Raw genomic sequence first — 14,190 nt, forward strand, 5'->3', positions numbered from 1 at the left:
TGAAATCACTACCTGCAACGACGAATACAATGATGACGACCTGATGCCACAGAGATGTCTTACTGATGAGGAGGCAAAATTTTCGACTGTGTCTATTCATTGAAAAATGCGCCACTTCATATAAGGTGATTTTTAAGTTTTGAAAAACAAGCCCCCAATTATTTGGTTTTTTATTTAAACTCTGAAACAGAAGAGCAAAAATTCAGTGACAAAGAGTTCGCCACCCATAAGGAAACCCCTGGCCGATTTTTTTACTTGTGTTTGATTGAAAATTGTGCAACTTCAAATTGAAAATTGACATTTAAACTTTGAAAAATGACGTAAACTCAGCCAAATATTTTGCTATACAAATAGGTTTCTTTTGTTTTAGAGGTTTTTATACCTTACCTGTGAAAACAAAGGAGCAAAAATCAGTGACAAAGGGTTTGTGTCCGTATGGAAACCCTTGGCCAACACTTTTTTAAATGTTTGGGGAAAAAAGCAAACATAATTTGTTGATGTGTCGAAATCTTCACCTAGGCTACTTTGACAGGGTTTGCTTCTTTCTGTTTTCTCATCAGTAGAATAAATAAACCTATTTTGCTGAAACTTTCACTGTTTTTTCATCTTTCTAACCATTGGCGAAATCGACCCCAGGATGGTTTGGGTCAAAGGTTCATTTTTTATGTAAAAGTAACCTTTTTAAATATTTTTTATTTACAGGCATCAAGAGATTGAGTACTCCTGAAGAGAATCAACATCTTCGGATCGGTCTACACTTATAGATCTCAAGACAAGAGCTCATTGGAACAAGAATATGAAATCACCACCGGCGACGACGACAACGATGACGACCTGATGCCACAGAGGTGTCTTACTGATGAGGAGGCAAAATTTTCGACTGTGTCTATTCATTGAAAAATGCGCCACTTCATATAAGGTGATTTATAAGTTTTGAAAAACAAGCCCCCAACTATTTGGTTTTTTATTTAAACTCTGAAACAGAAGAGCAAAAATTCAGTGACAAAGGGTTCGCCACCCGTAAGGAAACCCCTGGCCGATTTTTTTACTTGTGTTTGATTGTAAATTGTGCAACTTCAAATTGAAAATTGACATTTAAACTTTGAAAAATGACGTAAACTCAGCCAAATATTTTGCTATACAAATAGGTTCCTTTTGTTTTAGAGGTTTTTATACCTTACCTGTGAAAACAAAGGAGCAAAAATCAGTGACAAAGGGTTTGTGTCCGTATGGAAACCCTTGGCCAACACTTTTTTAAATGTTTGGGGAAAAAAGCAAACATAATTTGTTGATGTGTCGAAATCTTCACCTAGGCTACTTTGACAGGGTTTGCTTCTTTCTGTTTTCTCATCAGTAGAATCAATAAACCTATTTTGCTGAAACTTTCACTGTTTTTTCATCTTTCTAACCATTGGCGAAATCGACCCCAGGATGGTTTGGGTCAAAGGTTCATTTTTTATGTAAAAGTAACCTTTTTAAATATTTTTTTTTATTTACAGGCATCAAGAGATTGAGTACTCCTGAAGAGAATCAACATCTTCGGATCGGTCTACACTTATAGATCTCAAGACAAGAGCTCATTGGAACAAGAATATGAAATCACCACCGGCGACGACGACAACGATGACGACCTGATGCCACAGAGGTGTCTTACTGATGAGGAGGCAAAATTTTCGACTGTGTCTATTCATTGAAAAATGCGCCACTTCATATAAGGTGATTTATAAGTTTTGAAAAACAAGCCCCCAACTATTTGGTTTTTTATTTAAACTCTGAAACAGAAGAGCAAAAATTCAGTGACAAAGGGTTCGCCACCCGTAAGGAAACCCCTGGCCGATTTTTTTACTTGTGTTTGATTGTAAATTGTGCAACTTCAAATTGAAAATTGACATTTAAACTTTGAAAAATGACGTAAACTCAGCCAAATATTTTGCTATACAAATAGGTTCCTTTTGTTTTAGAGGTTTTTATACCTTACCTGTGAAAACAAAGGAGCAAAAATCAGTGACAAAGGGTTTGTGTCCGTATGGAAACCCTTGGCCAACACTTTTTTAAATGTTTGGGGAAAAAAAGCAAACATAATTTGTTGATGTGTCGAAATCTTCACCTAGGCTACTTTGACAGGGTTTGCTTCTTTCTGTTTTCTCAGCAAGTAGAATCAATTAACCTATTTTGCTGAAACTTTCACTGTTTTTTCATCTTTTTAACCATTGGCGAAATCGACCCCAGGATGGTTAGGGTCAAAGGTTCATTTTTTATGTAAAAGTAACCTTTTTAAATATTTTTTTTTATTTACAGGCATCAAGAGGTTGAGTACTCCTGAAGAGAATCAACATCTTCGGATCGGTCTACACTTATAGAACTCAAGACAAGAGCTCATTGGAACAAGGAGATGAAATCACCACCTGCAACGACGACAACGATGAAGACCTGATGCCACAGAGATGTCTTACTGAAGAGGAGGCAAAATTTTCGACTGTGTCTATTCATTGAAAAATGCGCCACTTCATATAAGGTGATTTATAAGTTTTGAAAAACAAGCCCCCAACTATTTGTTTTTTTATTTAAACTCTGAAACAGAAGAGCAAAAATTCAGTGACAAAGGGTTCGCCACCCGTAAGGAAACCCCTGGCCGATTTTTTTACTTGTGTTTGATTGAAAATTGTGCAACTTCAAATTGAAAATTGACATTTAAACTTTGAAAAATGACGTAAACTCAGCCAAATATTTTGCTATACAAATAGGTTCCTTTTGTTTTAGAGGTTTTTATATCTTACCTGTGAAAACAAAGGAGCAAAAATCAGTGACAAAGGGTTTGTGTCCGTATGGAAACCCTTGGCCAACACTGTTTTAAATGTTTGGGGAAAAAAGCAAACATAATTTGTTGATGTGTCGAAATCTTCACCTAGGCTACTTTGACAGGGTTTGCTTCTTTCTGTTTTCTCAGCAAGTAGAATCAATTAACCTATTTTGCTGAAACTTTCACTGTTTTTTCATCTTTCTAACCATTGGCGAAATCGACCCCAGGATGGTTAGGGTCAAAGAATCATTTTTTATGTAAAAGTAACCTTTTTAAATATTTTTTTATATTTACAGGCATCAAGAGATCGAGTACTCCTGAAGAGAATCAACATATTCGGATCGGTCTACACTTATAGATCTCAAGACAAAAGCTCATTGGAACAAGAATATGAAATCACCACCGGCGACGACGACAACGACGACCACCTGATGCCACAGAGATGTCTTACTGATGAGGCCGAGCATCCATTCCAGTATGGGTACTTAAATAAGATAAGGATCCTTTATCACTGACAGTGCCATCAAGATTGTCTCAAAAAACAAAATGAGGCTTGACAACAAAATTAAGTCTGGTTCCTTTTTGTTAAACTTTGAGTGGCTCAAGTGGTTTTTGATCAGTACACGGGAACCAGACAAAATGGCCGAACTGTGGTAAAGGTGTTTTTAAGCTGTCAGTGTTGCTTACACTAGTTTGCGATAACTCGTGCTTTATAGCTTGTTTTGAAAAAATTAGTATCTGAAATTTAATTGTTAAGCGTCGCGAATTGTTGATATTGATCGATCCTCCCCTAACCCCTGGGGTGGGTTAATCTATTGAAAGAATGAACAAGAAACTTGAGTGCAAACCTTTTATGATAAAAGCCTTCTAGCTCAGGTTAGGATTATGACATACTTAGTAACTTATGGGTCATGACAAGACTAAAACTCCCTTTTCCTGAGAGTTTGTCATTGCACAAATGTCATCCTCGATACTGTTACTACGAAACGCCCGATTCATTATGGAGGCAACATTGCCACTGGTCATTGCCTGGGTGCCCCTTGAAATGTTCTTGCAATTTTCTGCTAGGGGTTTGCGTCATAGCAAACTAGGAACCTATCAACATGTTCTCTAGCAGTGGCTTACTGTTGTACCACTACCATGGTGCATGACTTTCATCCCTTTCTGCTAGGGATTGGGTCACAGCAAACTTAGTAAAGTTTAAGTTAAGTGGCTTACTGTTGTACCACTACCATCACACATGACTTTCATTCCTTTCTGCTAGGGATTGGGTCACAGCAAACTTAGTAAAGTTTTACATTAGTGGCTTACTGTTGTACCACTACCATCACACATGACTTTCATCCCTTTCTGCCTGGGATTGGGTCACAGCAAACTTACTAAAGTTTTAGTTTCGGGGATTACTGTTGTACCTCTACCATTACACATGACTTTCATCCCTTTCTGCTAGGGATTGGGTCACAACAAACTTAGTAACATTTTACATTAGTGGCTTACTGTTGTACCACTACCATCACACATGACTTTCATCTCTTTCTGCTAGGGATTGGGTCACAGCAAACTAAATGTTGAGGTTCATATATTCATACATGACCTTTGAAGGGAATGACTGGTACTTTCTATTAATCCACCTGCCCTGTTACCTCTGACCCCCTTCGTCTGTGGGGTAAGGTTACTGTCAATTTTTGCGGATGTATGTCAGAAATGGCCATTTTACCTCTGCCCCCCTTTCCACCTGGGGTATTTGTTGCAACAACAGTGATAAATCTTGAATCCTGTGTTGTGAATTGTGTCTATAGACTAACAGGCCTGTATGCTTTTTTTTTGAAAAGGCAAGGGCACCAGAGCATTTTCTCCTTGGTTAAACGCACCCTATGAGGAAATTGTATATCTGTACTGGATCATTTCAAGGGCACCAAGGCAATGACCAGGGGCATCGAGGCTATCGCCTTTGTTGCCCCCATGAAGTATCAGGCCTGGATTTATTCATTATTGTGCATTTGACTGCATCTGTGATCCAACTTCACAAAAAGAAGACAAATCATTACGTGAAACATTTCGCTATCATTCTTTTTGTTGGCCACACACGCAAAATAAATTAGTGTCAAAGCTATTCTTAATTTTGGCTTTAAACTTTATTTTGGAACAAGAAATACGACAACGCGAAAAGATTTGTCCTTTTTGGTAATTTGGGTCACAAGTGCAAAATATTTGTGTATTTTACATAAATTATCTTAACACTTTATTGAGACATTCCCACGAAATGAGTTCATACAAAATGTGTACAGTTTTCATATAGAACGCTCGACTTTACTTCCCAAAATACAAAATTCTAAATTCTTATTTTTTGTTTTACTCTCTTTACAAATTTTTTTCCCGCTACTACTTTTGAAACTTTGCTCACTTTAAAAACTCTTCTTTTTTAGATTTTTCCCAGAGTTGGAATATCCTAGCAAATTTTACAGAAATTTTTGTTTACAAAACTTTCTGTAAAATTTGCTTGTGACTCAAATTGTGGGAGTGTCTCTGGTTCTATATTGATACTTTGATGATTGTGAAGCCAAGTACAACTTGCACTCAATACAATGAATGCAAGCGGAACACATCCTAAAGTTGTATTCTTGGGACCAATCTTCATGACATACAAGTACATCATCATTTTAACTAAATTTATTCCTTTTTGGCACGACATGTTTGGATAAGTGTGATGCACACCTGTCCAACTCAAAATGAAATACGAGTACAGCATCAATTTAACCAAATTTATTCATTTTAGTCATGACATGTTTGGATGAGTGTGATGCACACCTGTCCAAATTCAAAATTAAAAAGTTCAATATTTTTTACGAAACAATCACAAACTTCTTATGAAAATGTTTTTTTTGTTCTTTGCATTGCTGCGACAGTAATAGTTAACAGTTCTAAATTTTATTTAGTTTATTTTTTGCATCAGCTGATACAAAAAAAATTCTAATTTCAGAGATAACTTTATTTCAACTCAAGGATTGTAAGTGTTGTACTTGGCTGTTTTTATAATTTGAAAAATTATGTAGTAAATTAATTGGTTACCATTCATTAAATGCTGTAGAAAGCACCACTGAACTGTAGAAGCAGCAGAGTTGTGCAAACGTGTGTGCCGGTCGGTGTGGCTAACTACTATCTGGAAAGTGTGACGACCTAATGATCCAAGAGTTAATGGTTGGGTAAGCATTTTATTAAGTGAAATCTTGTTAATGTGGCGCTGGTAGTCTGTCTTACCGGTGTCCTACCTTACATGATTGACAAACTATTTCAACTTTCTCGATCTCCGACAAAAAACAAAACCTAAGAAAGAAAGGATTTGGTTGCCTGTTGAAGTCTTTGGGGGCCTGTATCAAAAGTGTCAAGGACTGAGGACCATTGCACTTTTTTGCACATTTTTTACCTGATCATTTTGTTATCCTAAGTTGGTACCCGTCTCTCTATACTGTTCCTGTGTAAACGGGTCTACTTTTTGAGCAACTTCTCTACACTGGACATCCTCTTCTGATCTGAGGGAGCCTCTGAACTTGACGGATGACGGAGACTTCTACCCAGATGTTGGTGCGAGGGTCGGAGAAACGAGATTCTGAACATGGCTATTCACATTTCAATCAGGTACTCAGGCTTTTACATTGGTTTCACTTGTGTTAAGAAGTTTTGACTGTATCAAAAGGAGATATCAAAGATGACATTTGGATTGTGTAGGAAGTTAACAGGGTCCTTTATAGAAGAAACATCGTTGCTTAGATAGATGCGGTTAATTGTGACTGGTTCAATTCTCAGCCACAGTAGGTTGTATGTACACTCCTTCGTCAGTTAGAATAGTGTTTAGATTTTAGATTTAGTTAAAACCCCGCTTGAACTGGTTGACAACATTCAGTCTATGACGTTAACTATTGGTCTATTTCAGTGACCAATTAACTAGGTTGTTCATTGTAGGTTTTGAGTGGTCAGCTTTATGACAGATTCTACAGTAGGTATGTTAACGACAATCAGTTGAGAAAATGATTTACAAATGATGTTGACCAATAGACATTGCTTTTTGCAACAAATACTGCCACTGTGGTGTGCATGATTTGTATACATTTTTCATAAACAGGTGTTTTAAATCCTTCAGGGTATTAATTATTGATAATTGTGAACAGTTTTTACAACTAATTAACCCTTTTCCAGCTGAACATGGTGACGACACTCAGGCGGTTTACAAACACTCACCAAATTTGTTCAGCCGCAATGTTTGAATCTTGTTTCTCTAGTTATTTAGGCTGTTAACGTGACAAAGACACTTGGTCATTAATATTTTGACAGGTTCTAAAAAGAGTTGGCAAGTTTAAGATATGTAACCTGTAGAGAACGTCTCAACATGTACAACAGCGTAGTGTACAATGGATCAAACTAGGTGCTTATTAGCAGATTAGCAGTATTAGTGTAGACTTATTCAGTTAAACCTCGGAACAAACATAGTAATTTGTCACATGGCTAGGTAGTTATAGGAAACATAAACAGTAGTCCAGTATTAGTGTAGAATTATTAAACAAATAACCAAATTAGTTATTTCTATTTGCTTGTAAGATTGATTAAGTTATGAATATTATGCCAAAAAAACACAGCAGGAATAGAAAATCTAAATAAGACGTCACATTAGTCATGCACTGTTTGCAGAATCACAGGTGTCTTTCTAGATGGAAAATACACCAAGTTATTAGCGATTTTATCGTCACTGATGAAACCTTAATTTTCCGACATCGACGTCAGACTCATTTTTATGCAAAAACATTGTAGTGTATAATTGTTACAAAATCATTAGTACGCAGTGGTTGGTTTGCAGATTTACATGAAGTTAAGCAGTAGGAGTAGTTGTTGATCCTAGATGTTCAATACTTTATTGGGACTTCATCAGCAATTTGTAGTTCCGTAGGATTTGAAACTTTGTTGTACTTAGTATCTTATCGTCACTGATAAAACCTAAATTTTCCAACATCGACGTCGGACCCATTTTTACGCAAAAACATTGTAATTTAAAATTGGTGCGAAAATCATTAGCATGCAGTTGTTGGTTTGCAGGCTTACATGAAGTTAATCAGTAGGAGTAGTTGTTGATCCTAGATGTTCAATACTTTATTTGGACTTCATTAGCAATTTGTAGTTCCGTAGGATTTGAAACTTTGTTGTACTTAGGAGTTTAGAATTTGTTTAGGTTAGTTTTTTTGAAGAGTTTTTTTTTCTCAGTCTAGTTATCCTCCATAAACCCAATGTCATCTACAATATCTCCTGTAACGATACTCTGCAATGAAGATGCAAATCTGATGTTTGTGTTTAACCTAATTTTTGACTTTGAAATTTGACTTCATTTGAACGTGTAATCACACACACTGTTAAAATGTTGCGATGTTTTAACAAATCCAAAACAAATTTTAGTATGTCTTATGCAAGTGAAACCAATACATTCCTGAGTATGCTGTTCTGTTTTTTTGTGCTTGTCACAAAATTTTACAAAATGTTTAAATTCAGCCGCCATGTTGGAATCTTGTTTCTCTGATCAGCGCATCATCATCTGGGTTGAAGTCTTCGTTATTCTGATGGTACAGGACTCAATCGGTGACGGAGTGGAAGCGTCCTTTTACACTTTAACCAAAATTCAAACTTGAAACTTTACTCCAAGAACTTAGCGACGTGTTTGCCCGAACAGGGGGAGACGTCCGATGGTACACTTGATACAGATTCATCAAACATTTTAACGGGCAACAGAATCCTTTCCGACTTTTGTTTTGGACTTTGAAAAATAAAATCTTAAGTTTGTTTTTGGCTTCGGACTTTTAAAAAACAATCTTTTTAGTTTGTCAATCATGTAAGGCAGGACATTGGTAAAACAGACTATCAATAAAACATTAACTTGATTTAACTTAATAAAATGCTTTCCTTCCATTAATACTTAGATCATTTAGTCGCTTCACTTTCTCGATAGTAGTTGGCCACACCGATCGGCACACACGTTTGCACAACTCTGCTGCTTCTACAGTTCAGTGGTGCTTAAAAAAATCAAAAAAAATCCCTAAAAAAAACGCCTTTTTTATATAGACTAAGTCAGCCAAAAAAATTTCTCGTGCCGTTGTACGGTTCGAAATTAACTCCGTAAAAAGTTTGGCCCTACCCCCCCTATTATTAAAATATTGATCAACCAAGTGCACCCCCTATAGGGGTGCAGAAGAGACTGTATCCCAAAGCAATGTACACCAACAATATAATCAACTAGAAATTTGCACATGACTCTTATACAAGGCGTCAAATTCAAATTACAATTAGATTATATAGCTAGGTACATCAAAATGGAATACAGCCCCTTATTAAAGGTATCGTCTTATAGCTTGTTGTGACTTTATATAACAATAAAATGGAGTCCCATTGTGGACTTAGTCATTTTTTGACCAAAAAACTAGCCATTGTTTGTACTTAGTAATTTTTTGAGCAGAAACTCATAGTCAATGTTTGTACTTAGTCATTTTTTGACAAAAACACTTGGTAATTATTGACTTTCGGTGTTCTATTGTGGACTTAGTCATTTTTTCGACCAAAATACTAGCCATTGTTTGTACTTAGTAATTTTTTGAGCACAAACTCATAGTCAATGTTTGTACTTAGTCATTTTTTGACAAAAACACTTGGTAATTATTGACTTTCGGTGTTCTATTGTGGACTTAGTCATTTTTTCGACCAAAATACTAGCCATTGTTTGTACTTAGTAATTTTTTGAGCACAAACTCATAGTCAATGTTTGTACTTAGTCATTTTTTGACAAAAACACTTGGTAATTATTGACTTTCGGTGTTCTATTGTGGACTTAGTCATTTTTTCGACCAAAATACTAGCCATTGTTTGTACTTAGTAATTTTTTTTAGCAGAAACTCATAGTCAATGTTTGTACTTAGTCTTTTTTTGGACTTAGTCATTTTTTGACAAAAACACTCAAAAACTTTCCAAGATTGATATTATAAAGTCACAGAACAAGCTATAAGATGCGGCCTTTACAGAAGATACAACATTGGTAGTTACGCTAAATAGCAATATTGTGAATTGAATTACATGTTTATTGCGGGAATTTATGCATTACCTTCAATTTTGGTAAGCATGCAAGTAAACATTCATCTAAATGTCCACTTGAAGTAAAAACTGTATTGAGTTAAACAATAAATAAAGAAATGTGTTATGAAAACGCTGCAAGTTTGAGATAACGTTTTTTGTGTCAAAATTTGTGCACTCTATATGCAGTATATGAATACCAATGTTGTACCTTCTTTATAAGTAAGAAATGCAACCTGTAAACCATAAAGGAGTCAAATTTAATTAGATTTGTTTGAAAAGAAAAAAAAAACGCTTTGATTCTGTAAATATTCTGAGTTCTTGTAAGATGAAGAAAAAGCACAAAAATTTTTTTGGCAAGTTTGCAAAACACAAATAGTTAATTTATGAAACTAGTTTTTTTGTTAGCCAAGTGGACTCCTTTTGGATAAAACAGGTTACATTTCTTCCTTGGTTGATCATTTATATTTCTTAGCTATGGTTGTTATTTGCCAGCTGATATTTCTTCGCGAATATTTTGGGGGTTTAAGTTCAATTTTGAAACTATACACATTTTCAATACTTTTTAATTACCACAAGTATGAATTGAAAGCTGTATTTGATTTTACAAATACAATTTTTGAATTGTGGCACTTGACAAGTGCATTAAAAAAAAACACATTTTGAAATAATTTCAATGAAGTTTTCAAAAAGTAATTGTACATCAACTGGCATATTTCCAACCATCAATTTAAGCAACTATCAAAATGAATAGTAAGGAAGCAATAGGAGTGCAAAAAGCACCCACAAAAACAAAATTTGTTTTAATTGAAACATTAAGGAAACATAACATACAGCATAGTCATAATCAAGTTCTTGAGGTTGGGGTGGGTGGGGGTAATGTCTAACAGTATGGATGCACTAAGTGAGTGTTATTGTTTTCTTTCTCTGAAAGACATTTAAAGTTTGTTCAAATAAATTTTTGAAAATTCAAATAAACAATCTAGTCTGGTTTGCTTATTATTTTCTGATGATTCCTAATATTTGGACAACTTGTAACTTTGATGCCTTCTTGGTGTTGATGAACTAATTAAAAATAAATTTTAGAAAATAATTAAGGTTGGGATACTTTTGGTAATTATCAAACAACAGTCTCCTCACTTCGTGTGCCTCAATAAATGCATAAATAACAAACCAATGGAAGGTTTGGCTCAAATGGTCATTAAAGTTTAAAACAAATTATGAAAGAAAACCCCATATTCCGTTTATAAAATTGTGTGCTCTCAGATGCATGAGAAAGGCTTCATGCCTGAAGCCTTTCTCAGAGTAAATGTTTTGGGGTGAAACTATTTTTACCACTTTCCCTAAAACTACATTTTACTTTAAAGGGTGTTTTTCCAACAATATTTTTGTAACATCAACATGACCAGTGCTCTAACGTTTTCATGGTAATTAATTTTTGGAGTAACTACCAAGTAACAGATAAACTGTACTGCTATTAAATAGAATGCGTTATTATAAAGCTAATTTTTTTTTCAAAATCCTTGGGGGCTGACCTTAATGAAAGTTTTTAATAGAAATTTAACTGATTCTTCGGAGGCCCCACAAAAAAAAAAAGTCATAAATAATGTGGGTCTTAAGAGAAAAAAAGTATGAGAGAAATTTTGGCAAATGTGTTGGTATAAATTATTCTGGCCCTACAGCTAGTAATAGAATATGATTTACAGATTGCCTCACAGAATGGTTGAGGCTGTGTACCTCAGTGACTGCTGTTGTGGCTGGAAAGGCTTCTAAGATGCAGGGAGAGGCAGCATACACTTGATGAAAGGGAAACATCAGATTCCACGAACTCTGAAAAAGAACAAAATTATATTTTGAGTATAGATGTAAATTAGTGTTCATACAAATGAGGGGATATAGGAAGTAAAAGGCATTGGGAAAATTACTTCAGGGGCCTTTAAATTGTTCGGGGGCTTTTAATTTTTCTCCACATATACATGACATGTACATAGCCCAGGTTGGACTCCCCTGATGCAGGCAACGCAACGGAGTCCAGGGTATAAAGGTTCCGTACCATGGCGAAAATATTACACCCAACTCCGGAAGCTGAACTTTTACTAATTATGTTCCTTGTAGTCGGAACTCTAAGACATGATTATTTAAAATTGTTGAATTTTCTCATTTAGTGTTAATATTTTTGGCTCACACTATCAATTTGGTACATGACAATCACATCGCCAGTGCAGGACTCCGACATATTTTCAGAAATTATTTCATCCATGGATATTCCTCTTTTGCATCAACACATGAATCACTTACCTGATTATATGAACATCCGGCAGTTATCATGTGAAAGTTGTTGAATTTTGATGTCGGTTTGCGATGTAAAATGTTGCAGAAAATCTGCTTTTTCACCACACACGTGAAGCTTAACACACCATGCCCGCACTCAGAAAAGAAAATGGCCGCGGGGGAGCAAAGGGTAGTCTGGTCCCCTGACCAAAGATTCCTTGACGTCTCTTGTCGATAGAGCCTAGTCGAAGTTTTTTGGGTCTGGGAAACAGACAAAGTAAAGGGGTACACAAACCTCGTTCACAGGGGTGATCGATCGGCATCCTTTTATTGGCCGAAATTTGAAAGAATCATAGGGGGTGAGGCCAGCACTTTTCTCAACTTTTGCCTATTTTTGGGGGTAGGCTTTTCTGAAGCCTTTTTTATTGAACAGATGCCAAGAATAACAATATTTGAAGCAATAACTAGGAAGTTGTGATTTTTTTATTTTTACTTAAAAGTTGGGGCAAAACTTAAAAAAACTATAAAGGGTAAGGTCCAGCATTTTTATCAAGTATAGCCTTATGATTTATTTTTTTCAGAAGCGAAAAATTCATAAAGCTACTATAGCGTTGTGATTTTTTTCGAGCGCAAAGTTCACAAGGCCTTATGATTTTTTAAGAGCAAAAAGTTTACAAGGCCTTGTGACTTTTTAAGAGCAAAAAGTTTACAAGGCCTTGTGATTTTTATCGAGCGCAAAGTTCACAAGGCCTTGTGATTTTTTAAGAGCGAAAAGTGTACAAGGCTATAGCCTTGTGATTTTTTTTTCGAGCGCAAAGTTCACAAGGCCTTATGATTTTTTAAGAGCAAAAAGTTTACAAGGCTATAGCCTTGTGATTTTTTAAGAGCGCAAAGTTCACAAGGCCTTATGATTTTTTAAGAGCAAAAAGTTCACAAGGCCTTATGATTTTTTAAGAGCAAAAAGTTTACAAGGCTATAGCCTTGTGATTTTTTTCGAGCGCAAAGTTTAAAAGGCCTTATGATTTTTTAAGAGCAAAATGTTTACAAGGCTATAGCCTTGTGATTTTTTTCGAGCGCAAAGTTCACAAGGCCTTATGATTTTTTAAGAGCAAAAGGTTTACAAGGCTATAAGCCTTGTGATTTTTTTCGAGCGCAAAGTTCAAAAGGCCGTATGATTTTTTAAGAGCGAGAAGTTTACAAGGCTATAGCCTTGTGATTTTTTCGAGCGCAAAGTTCACAAGGCCTTATGATTTTTTAAGAGCAAAACGTTTACAAGGCTATAGCTTTGTGATTTTTTTTTCGAGCGCAAAGTTCACAAGGCCTTATGATTTTTTAAGAGCAAAAAGTTTACAAGGCTTTACCCCTTGTGACTTTTTTCGAGCGCAAAGTTCACAAGGCCTTATGATTTTTTAAGAGCAAAAAGTTTACAAGGCTATAGCCTTGTGATTTTTTTTTCGAGCGCAAAGTTCACAAGGCCTTATGATTTTTTAAGAGCAAAAAGTTTACAAGGCTATAGCCTTGTGATTTTTTTCGAGCGCAAAGTTCACAAGGCCTTATGATTTTTTAAGAGCAAAAAGTTCACAAGGCCTTATGATTTTTTAAGAGCAAAGAGTTTACAAGGCTATAGCCTTGTGATTTTTTTCAAGCGCAAAGTTCACAAGACCTTATGATTTTTTAAGAGCAAAAAGTTTACAAGGCTATAGCCTTGTGATTTTTTTCGAGCGCAAAGTTTAAAAGGCCTTATGATTTTTTAAGAGCAAAAAGTTTGTGATTTTTTTTTCGAGCGCAAAGTTCACAAGGCCTTATGATTTTTTAAGAGCAAAAAGTTTACAAGGCTATAGCCTTGTGATTTTTTTCGAGCGCAAAGTTCACAAGGCCTTGTGATTTTTTTTCGAGCGCAAAGTTCACAAGGCCTTATGATTTTTTAAGAGCAAAAGGTTTACAAGGCTATAGCCTTGTGATTTTTTTCGAGCGCAAAGTTCAAAAGGCCGTATGATTTTTTAAGAGCGAGAAGTTTACAA

The 14,190-nt window shown here is 35.5% G+C and overlaps 1 protein-coding gene across 1 annotated transcript in view; it reads left to right on the forward strand.

The window, feature by feature from the left end:
• The window catches only part of LOC139946765 (bromodomain and WD repeat-containing protein 3-like), a 221,162-nt gene that overhangs the window by 34,173 nt on the left and 172,799 nt on the right, over positions 1-14,190 (forward strand). The gene's annotated exons all lie outside the window — the stretch shown is intronic.

The sequence above is a fragment of the Asterias amurensis genome, chromosome 14, assembly GCF_032118995.1.
Source record: "Asterias amurensis chromosome 14, ASM3211899v1".
Classification (NCBI taxonomy): domain Eukaryota; kingdom Metazoa; phylum Echinodermata; class Asteroidea; order Forcipulatida; family Asteriidae; genus Asterias; species Asterias amurensis.